The following is a 19,300-nucleotide window of genomic DNA, read 5'->3' as shown; positions in this document are numbered from 1 at the left end:
TTTACTGAAAAAAAGTTACAGATTTTCCTACGATTCTTACTGTTATAGCATCACATCATAAAGGAAAGCACGACCGAACGCAAGCTCTGTTTTCGGAGGGAGAACCTTAGAAGACGGCAGGTAGCAGAAGCGGGTCGAGGTCCGCGTGATGGTGCACTCACATGTATATAAATCTGTTCCAACCAACTGTTGGAGCCTGTCATTTCAATAAGACAAACGTAACGCGGGGCTAGCTTCAAGTGTCTGCCGGCAGCGGGCACGTAGTGTGTGTGGACAGCCATCTGCTCCGGCAGTCGCTGGTGTGCTGAAGTATAAACTCCCTATGCAAAACATCTTGGAGACACCCGAAACCTGATCAAGACGTCCTGGTGGTAGCCCCTTGTTGATGGTTGCGGCTCAAGGCCCGGAATCATAAAATTTAGCAGTGGCTCCTAGAACGGCAGCTAGTCGACGAAGCGGCTAGATGTAAACGAATATGATTAGTCCACAAGGGACTCGGCTAGCGTGATGTACGGCTTGCCGCCCGTAATAGTGAAAGATACTGCTAGATATGAGTGGGACTATTTATAGTGATTCCATTCAGTTTCTTTATGATCTAGTCGTGCCTTCGGTCAGCTAGTCGACCGACGCAGCACAACGTCAGGCTACAGAATGAGGCAATCCGGCTCGCCACTGCGGCAGACTGCCATGTCTTGCACCATGCCGCCTCAGCATTATTCCGGCTCTGGCAGTAGTAACTCCAACCAACTTTTACGGTGCCTCAAAATTATTACTTTATGCTGTTACTACATCTTACTCAGCTCGGATCACTTATCAGTAGTTTCGTTATGATGAGTGACGGTGAGTGAGTAGGCTACTGTACTTGCAAATACATCAGCTGCCCTCACATGTTTGCCTGTTCTGTTAATTACAGCTTGTGGTGTGCTCCCCACCCTCACCCCATCCCAAGACGCGTCGGCCTGCACACCATCGCCGCCGAGCAGTAAGCATAAAGTCGTATGCAACGTCTTATTGATGTTTCTGTAAATTATACATGTCCATTATTCAACCAATACTTTGGGGGTACGGATTAAACACCTTACAACTGTACAAACATTGTATTCATTACTTTCAATCGCATCAAGTAGGACATATCGACCAATAAAAGTATTTTCACAAATATCATAAAGATTAAAAGTCAAAGAGTATATAGCTTTTTCGCTAAATCACGTAATATTCGTCATATCAATAAGTATTTTGTACTACACACTTTTACAGAGTAGCCTATGATCATCCTCATGCTTCAAGCTGCGTCCACACCAGATCTCATTGAAATGAATTTAGCGGGGTTAGTCGTCAAACCATAACAGACAGAGTTACTTTCGTATTTAGAAAAACGGTCTGGATCACACAAATTACATTTACTGTTCAGTCCAAAGGCGAACCATCTTCAGAATGTTCACTGAAATATGAAGTACTACAAATATAGAGGGACAAACAGATAAAATATAAACAATATAATAAAAATAAAAGGAAGTTACATCCTAAGTTCATCTCTGTAGATGTGTCCACAAGGAACGGAAGACGTCTCCAGATGAGGTCAGCTGCTGGAGAATCAACAATGTGGTATGCTTAAACAATGGAATCTTCGTCACCAAGCCATCTGCACGTGTCATTCGGACCAACAGAATGAATATTTATTGAACACATGACGAAAAACCTTCAGTTACTAACTTAGAAACCATATCCACTTATAGTATCGTCCAATACTGTCCGCCTGCTTAGCCGAGTGGTTACGTGCTTGCCTCCCACGCAGCGGGCCCGGGTTGGAGATTTTCTTCGATCGTGGACTGGGTGTTGTGTTGTCATCATCGTTTCATCCTCTTCACCGGCACGCGAGTCGCAAAATGTGGCGTCGACTGAAATAAGACTCGCACTCGGCGGCCGAACTTCCCCGGATGGGGCCTCCCGGCCAACAATGCCATACGATTATTTAATTTTTTGTCCAGTACTATAAATATCACTTTTAAGCAGTATTGGGCAGTACCATAAATAGGTATCATTTCTACGTTACTAACAAGTATTTTGTTGTGTGTTCAGTAAATATTAATTCTATTCGTTTCGAATAAAGGTGTGGAGATGACTAGGTGACTAAGCTTCCGCTGCTTAAGCATACCAATTCCTTGCTTCTGCGGTAGCTGACAGCATCTCGAGACTTCTACAGTTCCTTCTCGTGTATCCATCTCTACGCATCAACTTCGGCTATAACTTCGTGCCGGCCAGTGTGACCGAGCGGTTCTAGGCGCTTTAGTCTGGAACCGCGAGACAGCTACGGTCGCAGGTTCGAATCCTGCCTCGGGCATGGATGTGTGTGATGTCCTTAGGTTAGTTAGGTTTAAGTAGTTCAAAGTTCTAGGGGACTGATGACCTCAGATGTTAAGTCCCATAGTGCTCACAGCCATTTGAACCAACCCATATAACTTCGTTTTTTTTTATTAGATTGTTTATATTTTACCTGTATGTCTCTCTGAAGATGGTCCGCCTTTGGATTGAGACCAGTCAGCGATAAATGTGATTTGTGCTATCTAATCTGCTTTCCTAGGTACTGCTGTGAATTGTTTTCCAAAAATGTTTCCGAAAACATGAAAGTTAATTTCGCATCTATAGTATTAGTATGGACGAAATTTTCAGATATGGTATGTTTTTTTGTGGTCCGATTTTGATGAAATAAAGCCACTACCTCAGTTTAACTGCGAAAACCATATGTTGATATTCGTCCACTAGCTACGGAGAAACGTGTTCAGACAGACACGGTAATTTTACAGGCGTATTATTAGTATATTTGCACACTTCTTTAAAACGGAATGCCTTAGATCAGTGCTGGCGCCGCAGTTTTGCATGTGTTTGCAGAGTATAATAACATTTTTGCAGTGAACGTAAATAGTAAAACACATTGTGATCATAATTTTTGTATTTTTTGCCAGTACAACGGCACGGCAACCCGTACTCCTATAACTCAGGTGACTGTATTTCATTCCTGAAAGTAAATGGGAAGCGGAATAAGAACATTGCATTTCTAAAGAAATAGAATCACGCAGTAGGCCTACAACGGTGAGCAACATATGATGTTCAAATGTTCAAATGTGTGTGAAATCTTATGGGACTTAACTGCTGAGGTCATCAGTCCCTAAGCTTACACACCACTTCACCTACATTATCCTAAGGACAAACACACACACCCATGCCCGAGGGAGGACTCGAACCTCCGCCAGGACCAGCCGCATAGCACATATGATGTGATTGGAATCACCTTCTGTCAAATTAATATTGGCAATAAAAGCAGCTGAATCATGGAACGCGAGACTGAATTTACACTGAAAAACCAAAGAAACTGGTACACCTGCTAATATCGTGTAGGGCCCCCGCGAGCACGCAGAAGTGCCGTAACACGATGTGAGGTGGACTCGACTAATGTCTGGAGTAGTGCTGGAGGGAAATGACACCATGAATCCTGCAGCGCTGTCTATAGACTCGTAAGAGTACGAAGGAGGGGGGGGGGGGGGGGGAGGAGTGGGGACATCTCTTCTGAACAGCACGTTGCAAGGCATCCAAGATACGCTGAATAATGTTCATGTCTGGGAAATTTGGTGGCCAGCGGAAGTGTTCAAACTCAGAAGATAGTTTCTGGAACCACTTTCTAGAAATTCTGTACGTGTGGGGTGTCGAAATCGTCCTGCTGCAATTGCCCTAGTCCGTCGGAATGTACAATGGACATGAATGGATGCAGGTGATCAGACGGGAAGCTTACTTACGTGTCATCATTCACAGTCGTATCTAGACGTATCAGGGGTCCCATATCACTCCAACTGCACACCCACACACCATTACAGAGCCTCCACTAGCTTGAAGAGTACCTTGCTGACATCCAGAGTCCATGGATTCATGAGGTCGTCTCCATACACGTGCACGTCCATCCACTAAATACAATTTCAAACGAGACTCGTTGGAACAGGCAACATTTTTCGAATCATTAACAGTCCAATGTCAGTGTTGACAGGCCCAGTCGAGGCGTAAAGCAGTCATCAAAGGTGCACGAGTGGGCCTTCGGCTCCAAAAGCCCATATCGATGATGTTTCGTTGAATGGTTCGCACGCTGACACTTGTTGATGCCCCAGCTTTGAAATCAGTGCAGTTTGCGGAAGGTCTGCACTTCTGTCACGTTCCATGATTCTCTTCAATCATCGTTGGTCCCGTTCTTGCAGGATCTTTTTCCGGTAGCAGCGATGTCGGAAATTTTACCGGATTCCTAATACGGTACACTCGTGAAATGGTAGTACTGAAAAGTTCCTACTTCATCGCTATCTCGGAGAAGTTGCGTCTCATCGACCGTGCGCTGACTATAACACCACGTTCAGACTCACTTAAATCTCGATAACCTTCCATTGTAGCAGCAGTAACCGATCTAAAAGCTGCACCAGACTTTTGTCTTGTATGGGCGTTGCCTGTTTACGTATCTCTGTATTTGAATACGCATGCCTATACTTTCTTTGGCGTTTCAATGTATTTCGTTTCAGTTCAGTACGACAACATAATCTATTCATATGATTCTAAAGCAGTCGGTTACTGTTAAATGTGACGCTAGCAAACTGTAAATACCTTCCACTGATCGAAATATTGCTAAAAGGTATTAACGTTTGTTTCGTAGGTGGCAGCGAGAGGCGTGAAATGTCGACGCGAAGCACTCTCCTTTGGCACTTCGTTAGTAGCACCCTCACGCTCATTAGTCTGAGCTGACGAATCCGCAACGAAATTTCTCGGCGCCGAGGCAGGTAATGAAGTGGCTGATGGCGGGGACTCAAGACGCCGGAGAGCGACCCACCCCGCTGGGCTGCAGCGCCGCTGGTGTGGTAATTAGAGGCATTATGCCCGCGCTAATCAGCAATATCCTGCTCTCTAATTGACTGCTGTCTGTGATTACACTGATCCCGCACCATTATCGGCTGCGCTTTGACCTCCCGGCCAGGCGTCAAAAATTTCAGACAGCTTTCATAGGCACAATTTCGCTGGTGATGTGCGTGTACGGGCACGAAGGTGCACATGTCGCAGATATACAGGAATACAAGCACGTCTAGTTTAATGAAAAATAGGCTGGCGCAAAGTAGTTCGTTATTCAGGGGGTAGAATATGATCATTTTCGTAATGACGTAGTGGGGCATGTCGCATTTGGGAAAATGTTAGTTTGAAGCATATTTCAGTTACATCATTCAAGGAGTAGACAAGTGACATGAAGATCTGCTCTCTCTGTAAGCCAATATTTTCACTGAATATTTATAATGATTAGCCTGTCAAGGCATCAAATACTCACGCATTCCAGGATGTAGTTGACGCATGCAGAAATGTAAGGGTTGATGATTCGCCGCGCTGGAGACGAATGTCAGTAGAGCAATCACAGCAGAATGAAGTGAATGGAAAGTGCTGCAGGAGTAGGATCAGGAGCTGGTGTTATTAACTTTTGATAAAATAAGCACGCTGGACAAAAAGAAACTGATCACTCCCAGAAGACAGAGTCACCATGCTAATTTCATACAACAGCGTCTCAAGTTGGTGAGGATAAGTATCCTAAAGACGCGGAAGTAATGATTGTGACGTTTCACTCGCCATTCCATGTAATACAAACATTTTCTGTGGGATAAATATCGGGTAATTTAGCGGGTCACTTGATGTACGACAGGGTGCGTGAGAGTATATCAGATCACTCTAACGTATGCTTGCAGCCCTGTAAAAGCGGTTAGTGTCATCTTTGAAGATGGGCTAGCCGGCCGTTGTGGCCGAGTGGTTCTAGGTGCTTCAGTCTGAAACCGCGCGATCGCTACGGTCGCAGGATCGAATCCTGCCTCGGGCATGGATGTGTGTGATGACGTTAGGTTAGATAGGTCTAAGTAGTTCTCAGTTCTAGGGGACTGGTGACCTCACATGTTAAGTCCCATAGTGCTCAGAGCCATTTGAACTATTATAAGATGGGCGTGTCCACAACATACCTTGAAGATGCAAACGAGTGGGTAGCACATGGTCGGTTTGAACACTGGGGTAAATATTCTCATTGATGTTCTTAACCTGGGTAAGTGGGTTCCAGTCATAGTACAAAAAGCACCCAGTTCGTCACAGAAGCACATCCAAACTTAATCCCACCGTCCATAAATAGCGGGTTAAACGCCTGTTTGGGCAGTCGGTGCACTCTGCTCCTTATTATCATTTGAACAGAAGTACAATCATAAGAGATTTCCAGACAGGTAATAAGAACGGAAATGTTGAGAAACACTTTGGTCAAGTCGATATCTTATGAATCCTTCATGCCTTTTGAGACGCATTCAGAAGAAACCTCCTAGAGAGGATTAAACTGAATCGAAATTTCTGGGCATGAAACATTAACGACTTTTTTTTTTAATAAAACGCTATATTTTCGTCATATTGGCCTCACAAAAGCTGTACAGAGTACCATTGTAGATTGTACAGTCAAATATTAATAATTAAATAGATATTAGTAAAGTGATTTGTTAAGTGTGCGCTGATATGAAACTTCCTGGTAGATTAAAACTGTGTGCCCGACCGAGACTCCATTCTGGAAACATCCCCCAGGCTGTGGCTAAGCCATGTGCCCGCAATATCCTTTCTTTCAGGAGTGCTAGTTCTGCAAGGTTTGCAGGAGAGCTTCTGTAAAGTTTGGAAGGTAGAAGACGAGATACTGGCAGAAGTAAAGTTGTGAGTACCGGGCGTGAGTCGTGCTTCGGTAGCTCATATGGTAGAGCACTTGCCCGCGAAAGGCAAAGGTCCCGACTTCGAGTCTCGGTCGGGCACACAGTTTTAATCTGCCAGGAAGTTTCATATCAGCGCACACTCCGATGCAGAGTGAAAATCTCATTCTGGAAACATCCCCCAGGCTGTGGCTAAGCCATGTCTCCGCAATATCCTTTCTTTCAGGAGTGCTAGTTCTGCAAGGTTTGCAGGAGAGCTTCTGTAAAGTTTGGAAGGTAGGAGACGAGATACTGGCAGAAGTAAAGCTGTGAGTACCGGCCGTGAGTCGTGCTTCGGTAGCTCAGATGGTAGAGCACTTGCCCGCGAAAGGCAAAGGTCCCGAGTTCGAGTCTCGGTCGTGCACACAGTTTTAATCTGCCAGGAAGTTTCATATCAGCGCACACTCCGCTGCAGAGTGAAAATCTCATTCTGAAAATATATAAGATATTTGTTCGAATTTAGTTTTCTTCTTTACAAATGAAACGGCCGAGGGAGAGTTTTCCATCTGTTCCTGATAAAAGCAAGCTGCCGGTGACTCACTTTTTTGTGCAATGGAACGAATTGGCTAGGAGATGAAATAAACTGACTTCAGAAATAGAAGCCAGCAGAATAGAAGCAGCCAAGGTATCTCAGTTCAAGCAACAGTAATATGTGTTATATGTGTACGGATAATTTCAAAAATCCTGATTTTATCTTAATGTCCTGGTCGGATTAAAGTTCTGGTCTTCGTAGCCTCTCAACTTTCGAACGATATAAGAGGCTACCTTTCGATCACGTGCATATTGGCCTAATGCACATCGTAGACAATATATCGGCTTTCAAAAGGGTTCGTTCCACAAGCATGTTCAGTCAGAATGAGTACCCGAAGAAAAAGAAAACCACATTAAAATGTACAAAAGAGAGGCACTTGATAGAAATCCAAGTTAACTCCATATGTTAGTACACTCTTCGTCTATAGTCAGATGTTCTCAGTTCCTGCACTGTTCTGCCCACTGGATACGTGTAGCTTCTACTGCAGCAGTGGGCTATGACCTCTTGCGGGATACCCAAACCCAAATGTCCATTGCATGCAACTTTCACAGTGTGCCCCCCGTAAATAGACGTGTAGCTTTCAGTGCAGCTGTGAGTAATGATCTTCATCGAGGCATTCAACTCTGAATGTCTACTGCATGCAGTTTTCGGAAAGCTTATTCACTTATAGCAGCCATTTTTCATCGTTTTTGTAATCGACTGTCACTGACAAGTCGTGACAGCCACTATTTGTCCCTGTCAGCTGGGATATTTTTACGACCACAGCTCTTACACCGGGTTTCTATTCTTGTAGAGACATTGTAAATTCTATGTTAATACACCAACGTACCTGGCATCTCATTGACAGTGTGGCCACGGCATCGTGCAAACATTACAGCCCCTTTCAGGGGCAGTTTAAAACTGTGTGCTGGACCGAGACTCGAGACTCGAAGCAGTTCTGTTTACACATAGACCGAAGCTACTGCGCAAACATCAAAACTGTCGACAGAAAGTCAGATACCTCGGTGTCTGTCTGGACTGTAAACTTACATGGGGAGACAACATCGAATACGTTGCCAACAGAATGCAAGCGAGGCTCAAACAACTCTGCCCAACGCTCAACAGGAAAAGTACACTGGATAGGAGGGTATCGAGGTCCATATACAAGACACTGATGAGGCGTACGCCGCTCCCGTCTGGGGATACGCAGCTCCGGCACGCCTGCACCGCTTGCAGATCATACAGAACATAGTGCTACGCATAATTATCCACACTCCACGCTACACACTCACCGTTGATCTTCACAATGAATACCACCCTGAAACCCTCAAGGAAGTATTCAAAAAACACGCCACACGACTATACAGGAACTCGAAACACTAGAACAATCCTTTCATCCTTACTCTGGGAAACTATGATCGCAACAACCGTAGGTGGGAGTATAAGCGGCCAAAGACTCTATTAGCCAGGGCGTAACCACCTCTGGCAAGCTAACATACGCCCACAAGCGACAACATCGCTAAGTCCCTGCAAAACAGTAACGTTGACTGGGTATGCCAGCTGCTATTAAAGCTGACTAACAGGCTACAGCAGGGAAACCGCCAAGCTCGCACACTAACGCACAAACAAACCGCCAGCACTACCCTACACAATGAATTTTCTACGTGACCTATCGGACACAAAATGATGATGAACCTGTTACAGGTATGCCGATGCTGACCGAGAAGCCAACACCGGCACCCAGCAGCAGCTGCCGAATAACACCACCGCACAAAGTGAAGGGATCGACCTACATGATGCCCACTACTAACAAAGTCTACCCTTGCATGACCTTTCGCAGGCAGCAAAACAACCGCTACTGTTCTTACAATCCAACCAAACTATCGCACAGGCTTTTTTCCCTTGGCTCTCGCCTTGGCACTTTTTTCCCTCTGACCTTGAAACTGCTAGCGTTCGTTCAACTTTCGACCCAGTGTATCTCCAGATGAGCGCGTATTAATGGTTAATAGTAACCAGACGTACGCAAACTTCGTAGTACCCACATCCTGCCAGACCTCACTTTAGCGAAAATTATACAGAGATGGCAGCAGACCTTTTGTGTTGGCCATCATGCCGGTGTGGGCGTGAAGGGGTCCCACCTTTACTATTTAAAAAGAAAAAAGACTCGAAATCGCGACCAATGCCTTTTGCGGGGCAGCTACCAACTGAGCTACCCAAGCATGATCCACGAATCGTCCTCAGAGCTTCATTTCCACCAGTACCTCATCTCTCACCACCCCTGGCTGTGGCTAAGCCATTCTCCGTGATATCCTTTCTTCCACACCTGCTAGTCGATAAGGTACTGTCGGAAGTGAAGCTGTGCGGACGACTCCTGGGGCTTGCTTAGGTAGCTCACATGGTAGTTCTCTGATTCCATACGAATGCCGCGATGGCTACGGTCGCAGGTTCGAATCCTGCCTCGGGCATGGATGTGTGTCATGTCCTTAGGTTAGTTAGGTTTAAGTAGTTCTAAGTTCTAGGGGACTGATGACCTCCGATGTTAAGTCCCATAGTGCTCAGAGCCATACAAATGCTGCCCACTTAGACACTATTTGACTGCAACGGCTTATGTCAACGATGGAAGATTACATGATTCACAAACACTAATTCTGCAACATTCACGATGCTCCAAAGACACCAGCGTACTGTTTTGAGAGTGTGATTAGCATTCTGTCTGGTGAGCTTAAGAGGCATACGTTATTTAATCGAGGTTGATATGCAGTAATCCATCTCTGAAGATTGACAAGACGAATGCTCCTATGACAGATAAACAAAGAAACACCGTCTGAACAGTCCTTGAACGCCCAACAGGACCGATCGGCCGCCATGTCATCCTCAGCCCACAGGCGTCATCAGTTGCGGACACAGAGGCCGCTACTTCTCAATCTAGTAGCTCATTAATTGGCCTCATAAGAGCTGAGTGAACCACTCTTGCTAACGGGGTTTGTCACACCCGGACGGTGACCCACCAAGTGCTAGTCAAGTCCGACAGCGCTTAACTACGGTGATCTGACGGGAACCGGTGTTACCACTGCGACAAGGCCGTTGGTCTTTGATAGACATTATTGTGGCTCAATATTTCACTATGACTAACGATTTTCACCATGACGTCAACGCATACAGTAAGGTAATAGTTGATGATAACGCTGCTCCAGATACGAGTATCAGTCGCAAAGCAAAGAAAATATTTTGTTGAGACCGACCTACATAGGGAGGAACGATCACCACGATAAAATAAGGGAAATCAGAGCTCGTGCGGAAAGATATAGGTGTTCATTCTTTCCGCGTGCTATACGAGATTGGAATAATAGAGAATTGTGAAGGTGCCTCGATGAACCCTCTGCCAGGCACTTGAATGTGTATGCACAGTATCCATGTAGATGTAGATGTAGATGTAGATGTAGATGTAGAAGAAGCGCGGCTGATGCAGCCGCAGGACGGTGTTGACAAATGAGTCAAAGAAAAAATTGGGAAAGCAGAAATACTTATTTAAATTTACGCTGAGCGAAGTGGTTGATTATCAGAGGACGTCATCGATGGAAACTTCTGTGGAGTTCACCGTCGTATTGCTTCTCTAAATCATGATCGCGGGAGATAACACCTGGTTCCACAAATACGCCGGCCGAAGTGGCCGAGCGGTTCTAGGCGCTACAGTCTGGAACCGCGCGACCGCTACGGTCGCAGGTTCGAATCCTGCCTCGGGCATGGATGTGTGTGATGTCCTTAGGTTAGTTAGGTTTAAGTAGTTCTAAGTTCTAGGGGACTGGTGACCACAGCAGTTAAGTCCCATAGCGCTCAGAGCCATTGTTTTCCACAAATACGATCTATAGTAGGGAAATAGATCGTAAAGGCACTGAACACGATGATCCGCATTACATCTCCTCTGAACAGCAACGTTGTCTGAGGTCAATGAATATATTAATGAACATTTCTTGTCGCCAGAGGTTATTACGTTCAACTCCAACAAAGCACTTTTCTTGTATCTGATGCTTCCATTTTTATGGTTCAGTTTGCAAAGTTTTGTAGAAATCGCTTGAACAGTACTGCGTATTTCCAGTTTGAGATTAACTTGCTTGTACTAGTATATAAGGTGACTCTTTTCTGTGCATCATAAATCGGTTTTCGTTTTCTTCTGTGTCAACACGTCACCTACGAGTAGTTTTCACTTTGTGAATGGACTGGCTGGGGGCATGGACTCCACTGAAAACCGATATAATGTTCAAGGAGTGCTGTAGACCGATGAGCACGTGATCTTAAATCATTAGAGGCCTGAGAAATCATTATGACTAGAGCTCGAGCCCGATGAGAACATTAATATTAAACTCAACATTTTTACAATTACCCACATAATGTAATACATACCATTTTTGTTAGTACTGATACACCTTGGCAGCGTGTGTTATAGGGGCTCGTACTCATGGAGTCAGTTCATTTCCTCTCCTTGCCCATTTCATCCCACTGTAAAAAAAAAAAAAATAGTACCTGTAATTTGCGTCCATTACGAACTGGTGGAGGGGTGTCCCTCGCCCACTTAATTTGTAAATTTGGATAGTTAATGAACAGATCAACTTACATTTTTCAGTTTCATTATTATTCAATCGTACACTCTACAATGCTACTATGTACAACGTTTGTGAGACCAATATCATGAGAATATCACACTTTCTTTCAAACGTCCTTATCCTTTCATGCCCTGCAGAATCGATTCAGTTTCATTCTTTCCAGGAGGACGTACTTTCAAAGTGTTTCGAACAACATGAAGGATTCATGAGACATCGGGCAGATCCAAGTGTTACTCGACCCTTCCATTCTCGTTTCTGGTTTATAATTTATCAACAGCGATTCCAGACGAAGTGCTCTGAATTTTTTTTTCAGTGCTGGTGTAATCGAATCTGTGTTTGTATAGCTCATGTATAGTTTACAAATTCTTCTGAGAACTACTCCATATTTTTATGTCTCCAAGGTAAATTCAAGAGATCTTTTCTTTGAAAAATTCAATCAGGACTTACATACATGTCTCAAAATTTTGTGCTGATATGTCTCAAACTGATGCTTTGATATAGGACTTTAAGTAACATTTCCCTGCTCCTTTCAGTAGTGAGTTAGACTGCCGAAATATAAGTAAAATAATTAGGGACGAATAACTAGAATATTTTTATTTCTTTTACATTCTCACATACAGAAATATATAAATTACTTAATTTTTGAATTTCGTTTTCACTTCACTCTCACCACTTCATACATGTCTCTTCTGACTTATTAAGGTTCTACAGCTTTCTCAGATATTCAAATATATTCACATCATGTGCCTTGGACCTCGTTTCAACCAATGATGAATCGAATGGTAGCAGTGATATTGTGCTGCGTGGCCATACCTTCCGGTGTTTTTGAAATCCCACCAGCAGCCATGTATGGCGTGGCACTATCTGGCACCCGGTCTGTGATGTGGTCTTCTCACATGTGACAGGAAGTAGTGCGGAACTAGCTAGCAGAATGTGGCGCTTCTTGGCGGTTTTGGTGATAGCTTTCATCGTTCTGCCACCAAAGCGTTTAGAAACATATGTGGAGATCGTTGTGACAGGCTTTCCATAGCACTGTAATGGGCAGTACGAGTGGAGTTGCGTTCTATTTAGTATTCTGCCGTTTAGCTGAAGTGCCTCAAGAACTGTGACTTGTTTGGACGTGGTTGACAACGGCCTTGCTGCAGTGGTAACACTGGTTCCCGTTGGATCACCGACGTTAGTCGCCGTCAGGCTTCTCTAGCACTTGGATGGGTCACCGACTGAGTCTGCCGATTGCTGTTGGCAAGTGGGGTGCAATCAGCCCTTGTGAGTCCAATTGAGGAGCTGCTTAACTGAGAGGTAGCGTCTCCGGTCACGTGAACAGACAATGGCCGGGAGAGAGGTGTGCTGACCACATGCCCTTACAAATCCGCATCTAGTGACGCCTGTCGGCAGAGAACGACACGGCGGTCTGTCGGTACTGTTAGGCCTTCCGAGGCCTGTTCGGTAGAGGTCGCGTAGTGGGTTTGGCGATGTACAACGAAATGGGCACAGTTTTAGGTCCTTTGCAATATGCCTCTGGAAGCGGATGTGTTTTTGAGTAGTTTTTCTCAGCTGTCACACTGCATGGTATCGTACAGGGTGACATTGTTGAACTACATGAATTAAAATCGTCGTGACTTCTGAACGGTTTGCGTTGGGACATTCAAACTACAGGCTTGGCCACAGGGCTTGATGGGAATTATACGAAGACCACTTTCATTTGGATAGGTTCGTCAATAAGCAAAACTGGCGCATTTGGGGGACTTCAATCGACATTTTGCGATCGAGAAGCCTCTGGTGTGCAATGTCCAGTCACGGAATAATCGGTGCGATATTCCTTGATGGCTCGGTGACTACCGAACGGTACGTGAAGGTTTTGGAAGATGGTTGCATCACTGTTATCCAAACTGACCTTGATTTCGGAAAGATGTGGCTCATGATAAACGGAGCTCGACCCAATCTAACCTGGAGAATGATGTCCAGGAGGAGCACTCTGGCGACCGCATTCTATTTCTGGGGTATCCAGAGGCCACTGAAATGGGCTTCGATTGGCCGCCATATTCTCCGGATCTGAACACATGCGACTCCTTTTGTGGGGCTATATTAAAGACACGGTGTACACCAATAACCCCAAAACCATTGCTGAGCTTGAAACAATAATTCAGGAGGTCATCGACACCATCGATGATCCAACATTTCAACGGGTCATGCAGAATTTCTGAATTTCGCTATTCATCTGCGCCACGTCATCGCCAGTGATGGCAGGCATGTCGAACATTTCATAACCTAAATCGGAATATCTGTCGTGATGTTTACTTATTGAATGAAGCGCGTGCATGCCGTACTTTGTAACTAATTTACGTTTTTTTCATATAGTTCAATTATTGTCACCCTGTATTTTGAAACGTGAGAATACTGGCTAGCGTCGGTCATGTTGTGTGAGTGTCAGGTTGGGGTTTGTTTCCAGGGCAGGCAGCGACAAACTGTAGTCAGGGTGGGTTTGTAGTGAGTTTGGTTTGTGCATGTATTTGTGGTTCAAAAAATGGTTCAAATGGCTCTGAGCACTATGGGACTTAACATCTGAGGTCATCAGTCCCCTAGAACGTAGAACTACTTAAACCTAACTAACCTAAGGACATCCTACACATCCATGGCCGAGGCAGGATTCGAACCTGCGACCGTAGCAGCAGCGCAGTTCCGGACTGAAGCGCCTAGAACCGCTCGGACACACCGGTCGGCCATGTATTCGTGGTCTATCAGGTACGTCGTATGCGGGAATCGTTCATAGCTTCATTCTAAGTGGGTGCACTACGAGGTGTAATCAGTGATTGAGTGAACACGTGCCATGAGTATTCCGGTAGTTCCACTAGATGAAATATTAGTGTCATATAGTTTGTCTAGTGTTTTGTATTAGCTGTTGTTTTGAGATCCTTGTGATGTTGTTGTTGTTGTTGTTGTTGTGGTCTTCAGTCCTGAGACTGGTTTGATGCAGCTGTCCATGCTACTCTATCCTGTGCAAGCTTCTTCATCTCCCAGTACCTACTGCAACCTACATCCTTCTGAATCTGTTTAGTGTATTCATCTCGTGGTCTCCCTCTACGATTTTTACCCTTCACGCTGCCCTCCAATACTAAATTGGTGATCCCTCGATGTCTCAGAACATGTCCTACCAACCTATCCCTTCTTCTAGTCAAGTTGTGCCACAAGCTCCTCTTCTCCCCAATTCTATTCAATACCTCCCCATTAGTTATGTGATCAACCCATCTAATCTTCAGCATTCTTCTGTAGCACCACATTTCGAAAGCTTCTATTCTCTTCTTGTCTAAGCTATTTATCGTCCACGTTTCACTTCCGTACATGGCTACACTCCATACAAATACTTTGAGAAACGACTTCCTGACACTTAAATCAACACTCATTGTTAACAAATTTCTCTTCTTAAGAAACGCTTTCCTTGCCATTGCCAGTCTACATTTTATATCCTCTCTACTTGGACCATCATCAGTTATTTTGTTCCCCAAACAGTAAAACTCCTTTATTACTTTAAGTGTGTCATTTCCTAATCTAATTCCCTCAGCATCACCCGACTTTATCCTTGTGATATTTGCTTGAAATCTGAATTCTTTTCTCAGTGCTATGAAACGAGTTATGAGTTTATAAAATTGTTCAAATGGCTCTGAGTACTATGGGACTTAACATCGGAGGTCATCAGTCCTCTAGAACTTAGAACTAGTTAAACCTAACTAACCTAAGGACATCACACACATCCATGACCGAGGCAGGACAGTAGCTGTCGTGCGGTTCCCGACTGAAGCGCCTAGAACCGCTCGGCCACCCCGGCTGGCTAAGAGATTATAAATGACGAAGGAAGTTTTACATGTCATTGGAGAGGAGGGATAAGTTTTGCATGTCACTGAAGTGGAGGGACTAGAATGTCTGGTGTCGAGTCTTGAGCAACTTAATTAAGACTGTAGGCACTGCTGTGGGTTAGATTATCATTCTGTGGTGCGTTCGGTGACAGTCTGCGACAGCTGTGTTCCACAGAGTGTCAGATTTAACAGAGTGGATTTTATTCGTCAGTCTTGTTCATTGTTCGGGTGTTGGACGAGCGTGGGCTTGCTTGGTTACCTTGTCGCCTTGTGTAGCTCTGTGTTTGCTCTGACTACGCTCGTCGTGTATTGAATTTTACTTGTGTGCTGAATTTTGTGTGTCTTAGCCGGTTTTAAGGAACGAGGTCCCTGTTGGTTGTGTTATCTGAACATTTCGTATAACTTATCAAGCTGCTTTTTTGTGGAGTTGTGCATATTTATTAAGTTGTTAATAACAATGGACGTGTGATCGTTGCCGTGCTCGTACACTTTTCTCAGCGTCTTTCCTTAGCTCTCACGTGTAAAGTCCCTTGGCCAAAGCTGTTGTAATTGTTTTGTGACAAAGCAGTCTTTAACGCTCGTTACTACTAAATACTACCACCATATGCCGGGAATTACTGTTATTGCTGGTCAAGCTAGTATTGTTCAGTTATTTGACTAGGCTACTGGCTGTTTATTTATGAAGGTGTTAAGTCCCTGCTCTGAACTCGAAGCCTAGTTTAAACTTCGGCTAGTGCCGATTTCATCAGTCAGATTTTACCATAAGTGCCTACTGGAATAGCTTTAGGTGATGGTAAGCATAGAAAATTTAACAATTGAGCGCTCTAGCTGCAAGTGTAATTTAGAGAGCGCCCGCTACTCAAAAATCAAATGGCTCTGAGCACTATGGGACTCAACTGCTGTGGTCATAAGTCCCCTAGAACTTAGAACTACTTAAACCTAACTAACCTAAGGACATCACACACATCCATGCCCGAGGCAGGATTCGAACCTGCGACCGTAGCGGTCGTGCGGTTCCAGACTGTAGCGCCTTTAACCGCTCGGCCACTCCGGCCGGGCGCGCCCGCTACTCTGTCTATTAAGATCTAGAAATTTTTATTACCAGCTGGGCACATAGATAAATCTTAAATACGTAATTTCTTGATTGGGAATGGTTGTTTCTGAAACATTATGCTCGTTGTTATCGTGTTTAATGTTTATTGAATATCATTCTGATTAATTCTTAGGACAAGTTCAAATGGTTCAAATGGCTCTGAGAACTATGGGACTTAACATCTATGGTCATCAGTCCCCTAGAACTTAGAACTACTTAAACCTAACTAACCTAAGGACATCACACAACACCCACTCATCACGTCTTAGGACAAGTCTCAACTGAAGGTTTGTTATGATTTTATATGTCGTCAGTCGGTGGTACTGTTGCTTGTAGTGAGATCAGTTTGCTTACTCAGGTCTCGGTTTCAGTAAGGTGCTTCCGCTTTCCGTCCATCGTCTATACCCAGCAGCTGAGAGACGTGAGACGTTGCTGTCACAGACGCCGCGCTTACTGAGATCAACTGCCTCTCACAGCTGGCAAACACCTTCAACCAAACTCAGTCACAAACGATCTAATGCTCCACTCGCCAACCATGTTCCTGGCCGTTTCAGATATGATAGTCGTAAACGAATGTGTATTCTTCAAGTCCTTTACCTAAAAATCTTTCGGTTGAATATTAGACTATCTTCTAAAATTGTTTTGCAGTGACTCACATTGTTGATTAAATGAAGAGCAGCACGTTTCGTCACAGGTTGGGACAGAAAGAACATAAGCGTTTCGGAGATGTTCAGCGCCAGGGGCAGACGCTACAAGGGAGGAATTGAGAAGCTCCAAGAAGTTATGCTCCAAAATGATCAGTGTTAAATTCCAGTATCTGTCTTCTCCCACAATATTTACCCTCCACAGCGTCTTCTAGTACCATGGAAGTTACTTCCTGAAATATTAACACATTTTCAGTGTACCTGTCCCTTCCTCTTGTCAGTGTTTCACTGATGACAGCGCCAGTTAAGCAGAGTTATTAAACACGGTTTTCGGAAACTCCTTCACGTCAGAAGACGAAGTAATATTCCTGAATTCCAATCAAGGACAACTGCCATGATGAGAAATGTAGAAGTAGACATCCTCGGTGTAGCAAAGCAGCTTAAATTACTTAATAAAATCCCGCATCTCGTGGTCGTGCGGTAGCGTTCTCGCTTCCCACGCCCGGGTTCCCGGGTTCGATTCCCGGCGGGGTCAGGGATTTTCTCTGCCTCGTGATGGCTGGGTGTTGTGTGCTGTCCTTAGGTTAGTTATGTTTAAGTAGTTCTAAGTTCTAAGGGACTGATGACCATAGATGTTAAGTCCCATAGTGCTCAGAGCCATACTTAATAAAGGCAAGCCCTCCAATCCAGATTGTATAACAGTCAGCTGTCTTTCAGGGTATACTGATACAATAGCTCCATATTTACCAATTATATACAACCGCTCGCTCACAGAAAGATCCGTACATAAAAACCAGAAAACTGCTCAAATCACACCAATACCCAAAAAGGGAAATAGGAGTGATCAGCTGAATTACAGGCCCATATCACTAATCTCAGTTTGCAGTAGGGTTTTGGATCATATTCTGTGTTCGAACATTATGAAGTACCTCGAAGAAAACGATTTATTGACACATAGCCCGGATTCAGAAAATACAGGTATCGTTCTTGTGAAACACAACTAGCTCTATACGGTCATGAAGTAATGAGTGCTGTCGACAGGAGATGTCAAATTGATTCCATGCTTTTTTGATTTCCGGAAGGCTTTCTACACCGTTCCTGACAAATGTATTCTAACGAAACCGCGTGCCTACGGAATATCGTCTCAGTAGTGCGACTGGATTCGTGAATGGCTGTCAAAAAGGTCACAGTTCGTACTAATAGACGGAAAGTCATCGAGTAAAACAGAAGTAATATCCGGCGTTCTCCAAGAAAGTGTTACAGACCCTCTGTATTAACGACATAGGGGACAATCTGAGTAGCGCTCTTAGAGTGTTTGCAGATGATGCTGTCATTTACCGTCTTGCAAAGTCATCAGATGACCAAACCGAATTGCAAATTCATTTAGATAAGCTATCCGTATGGTGCGAAAATTGGCAATTGATCCTGAATAAAGAAAAGTGTTAAGTTATTCACACGAGTACTTAAAGAAATCCGCTAAATTTCGATTACGCGATAAGTCACACAAATCTGAAGGCTGTAAATTCAAGTAAATAGTTATTGGTTACAATTAGAAATAACCTAAACTGGAACGATCACAAAGACAATGTTGTGGGTAGAGCAAACCAAAGACTGCGATTCGTTGACAGAACACTTAGAAGGTGCAACATCTCTATTGAAGAGAGTGCTTACACCACGATTGTCCGCCATATTCTGGGGTATTGCTGTGCGGTGTGGGATCCGCATCAGTTGGGACTGACGGATAACATCGAAAAAGTTCAAAGAAGGGCGGCTCGTTCTGTACTACTGCGAAATAGGGGAGATACTGTCACAGACATGATACGTGAATTG

The sequence above is a fragment of the Schistocerca cancellata genome, chromosome 2 (genome assembly GCF_023864275.1).
Source record: "Schistocerca cancellata isolate TAMUIC-IGC-003103 chromosome 2, iqSchCanc2.1, whole genome shotgun sequence".
Lineage (NCBI taxonomy): Eukaryota > Metazoa > Arthropoda > Insecta > Orthoptera > Acrididae > Schistocerca > Schistocerca cancellata.
This window is presented reverse-complemented; position numbering follows the sequence as displayed.